The 3304-nt window shown below is 38.4% G+C and overlaps 1 protein-coding gene across 1 annotated transcript in view; it reads left to right on the top strand.

Moving 5' to 3' along the window:
- Positions 1-488: 488 nt before the first annotated feature.
- The window catches only part of LOC107696582 (cAMP-regulated phosphoprotein 21-like), a 12807-nt gene continuing 9991 nt past the window's right edge, over positions 489-3304 (top strand). The window contains exon 1 of the mRNA XM_016496994.1: positions 489-634. The gene's annotated coding sequence lies outside the window, so the exon portion shown is untranslated. The remainder of the gene's footprint in view (positions 635-3304) is intronic.

Genomic DNA, 3304 nt, shown 5'->3' with positions numbered 1-3304 from the left:
TTTTGCACAAATTCACAATATGTTAGTAGGCTATCTGTAGAAGAGAACATTAAACAGCTTAGTATCCTCGATGCTGAAACATGGATATATTTTCTACATTGAATAAATAAATACCTTTAAAAATGTGATAATTTTCATGCAAAATATATGACAATATTCGTAAATTAATGAATGTTTTAAAACTTCTTACACTGTGTGGAGACGCCATATTAATCTATTATGATTTTACAGTTCTGATAGTAACTGTAATAGCCTACTTGTTGCATTCTTTAAGTTAAGACAGTCTATGTGAATCAGTTTTGATTGTGCCAATGTATCAGACGTGCTAATTTTATATTGTTGTTGTTAATTTCCTCTAATCTAACTAATGTTGGAGTTTGGTGTGTTGTGTGTAGAATTTAATAGCTTAAAGCCTTGCTTGGTGCTTGTGTGTATTTGTGAGCGCGGCGCGCAGCGTGAGTGCCAGGAAGCGGCTGAGCGCACGAGTGCGCGCGCGTATTTAACTGAGTGAGTTGAAAGCGGGTGGCGTGAGTCTGCACGCGCTTTGCTGTCAGAAACACAAGATGTTTGACAAGCTCACCGGAGGCACGAGCGCACATTTCTACCCATTTCAGTTGTTTGTTCATACATAAAGGTAAGTAAAGTTGGTTGTCTCTCACGTTTTTGCTCTTAATTAGAAGAAATTCGATGCCGTAATATTTGTGCTTTATAGTGAGGCGTGTTGTCAAGTGTTAATTTTGGTATTGACACACATTTCCTGGAGTTCAAACAAGTTTGTGTTGACAAAAACAAACTCTAACCTTATGAAAGCTTGATTTTCACGCTATTTCTAAGAGAAATTACTATATAGTGTAATATAAGGCTCAGGGTCGTTTAACAAAAGAGCAATAGTAGAGCGAGATCTGGGTTCGTTTTTAGAAAGCACAGCTGCTGCTCCTACGTCGTCTCTGTGTGCGTCAGTGACAGCAGTCTGAGATCCCCAAACAGCCGCTCCAAATATAACCCGTGCCAGACTGTGCCCGGAATGCGACGTAGCGGTCGAAACCGAACCCCATCTCGGCTGCTACACCTTCATACTGGCAGACGGACACATTTAATCTCTGTAGTCTGTACACAGATCATTGCGCTATTCTGCAGAGCGCGCGCGTCTGTGTGTATGTGCGCGCAACTTTTGCACAAAGCTTAGCTTTAATTTACGCACTGCCTTCACAAGAATTACTATGGTAACCATAACGTCTGCTAAATGCTATATTAAATCCACCTGTTGTTACTAGAATAAACCGCGTTTTCTTAATATTAGCGACTACTGTTATACAAATCTAAGTTTAGTGCATTGTTTGAAGAAGCACAGTTCAATTAAGAAATACATTCTCGTTAGTTCTGTTAACGAGTAACTTAAGTTAAAATCAAATAACTTACGTTTCTGATATAAAATGGTCAGTAAGATCGTATGAAGCCAAATACAGAGACATGAAGCCAAAGCATCACGTTCTGAGTGTCGCCCAGCAAAGAACAGATTAAACTGCGAACTGGAGCTTTGTATATGAATGGAGCGGACCGATTTTCCTTCCCTGCTCGTAGCGTTCTGTTATTACTCCGCTGAAGATCCACCCCGGGTTTTCTCTTGCTCCGAACGAACCATTATTATTAATAATATTATTATTAAGTTGATATTTTACTATATTTTTGGGTAATTTTATGAGTATATGTCATAAAATAATATACACCAAAGCATTATATATTTATATTTATATAATAAAATATTTATTTAGAATGATTTTACTTTAGTGACTATCTACACTGTTAAAAATAAAAGTTTCAGAAAGGCGTATTCACAAGTGATGTCATAGAAGAACCTGTGAAACTTTCAGTAAACAGGTCTTAAAAGAAAAAAAAAATTCTTAGTGTGAAGAACATTTGAATAATCGAAAGAACCAATATAAAGAACATTTTGTGCAATGGAAAGGTTCCATGGTTGTTCTTCATGATGAAATGCCAATAAAGAACTTGTATTTGAGTATTATATTTATGCAGAAACCATGGTTACCATAGTAAATTTACATAAGGATTGATCAGTGGCCAAAAACCCAGACCAATGTGCTGCTGCCCATCAGATGTTAGATGCATGTTAGATGGCATCTCTATCACACAATTATTTAGCATCCAAGTTTGAGGCCACCTGTTTGATAACCCAGAGAAGACCTTGATGAAGATGCCAAGAGCGACTGCGGTGTCTGCGTGTGTGGAGGCGTATGGCTTAACGCTGGTGAAAGTGAGTCAGTGACTCAGTGGTCAGACATGAAGACAAGTTCAAACATGATGAGAGTGATGACATAAGAATGAAGGATGCACTCTATCCAAAAAGAGCTTGCGTGTGTGTGCTTTCCATTCAGGGAGCTGTCATTCTGGGAATGTAATTTACAGTACAGCACCTGCCCCTGCTATGAAAGAAGTTGCACATAATGCATGCATACAAATCGATGTTTGCAAAATGACATTGGTATTTTTTATCCAAATCAGCATACTGTATATTGCTGGAGAGACCTGGCTTTTTTAAAGTTTCTTGGTTTTTATATTTTGAGCATTTAATTTTTAATTATTAATTGAATTTTGATGGTTTCAGCTAATAATTGACCTCACAACATGTGTTTGGCACAAACCATGTCTGTCCTCGTTGAAAGTGAATATTTCTATTTACCTTGTGTAGTTTTGTTTGTGTCATGTCAAACAATTTTTTTGGCATCTGTCTAATTTGTCTAGTTTTCTAGATGAATTTGCACCAAAATATCATTTCACACTGCATTTTAGATCAACATTAAAGGGGTCATATGATGCGATTTCAATTTTTCCTTTCTCTTTGGAGTGTTACCAGCTCTTGGTGCATAAAGAAGATCTGTAAAGTTGCAAAGACTAAAGTCTCAAATCCAAAGAGATATTCTTTATAAAAGTTCAGAGTCACCTACACCTACCTAAAACGGCTCGTTCTAACACGCCCCCACATATCTACCTCACTATGTGGGAAGATTTGCATAACGCCGCCCAAATGTTCACGCAAAGAAAGAAGGCGTAACTTTTAGTCTCACTGTAGTTTTGTTGACGCTGCAGCCATGTCGTGAAGACGCTGTGTGCTTCGTTGTGAAAGCGAAACTACTTTGTTTGGTCTTCCAAAAGAGGACAATATCCGCTTCGTCATGCCTAGAGCTGATCTGTGCTGGTCGCTGAGGGAATACATCAACTTTCACCGTGGACGAAGCGGAATCCAGCCCGGGGTCCATCACATGTGGTTGCCGCTCATTCGTCGGAT

Source organism: Sinocyclocheilus anshuiensis, unplaced genomic scaffold, assembly GCF_001515605.1.
Source record: "Sinocyclocheilus anshuiensis isolate Anshui unplaced genomic scaffold, SAMN03320099.WGS_v1.1 scaffold590, whole genome shotgun sequence".
NCBI lineage: Eukaryota > Metazoa > Chordata > Actinopteri > Cypriniformes > Cyprinidae > Sinocyclocheilus > Sinocyclocheilus anshuiensis.
The sequence above is the reverse complement of the archived record's forward strand: the minus strand, read 5'-3'. Positions and strand labels throughout refer to the sequence as shown.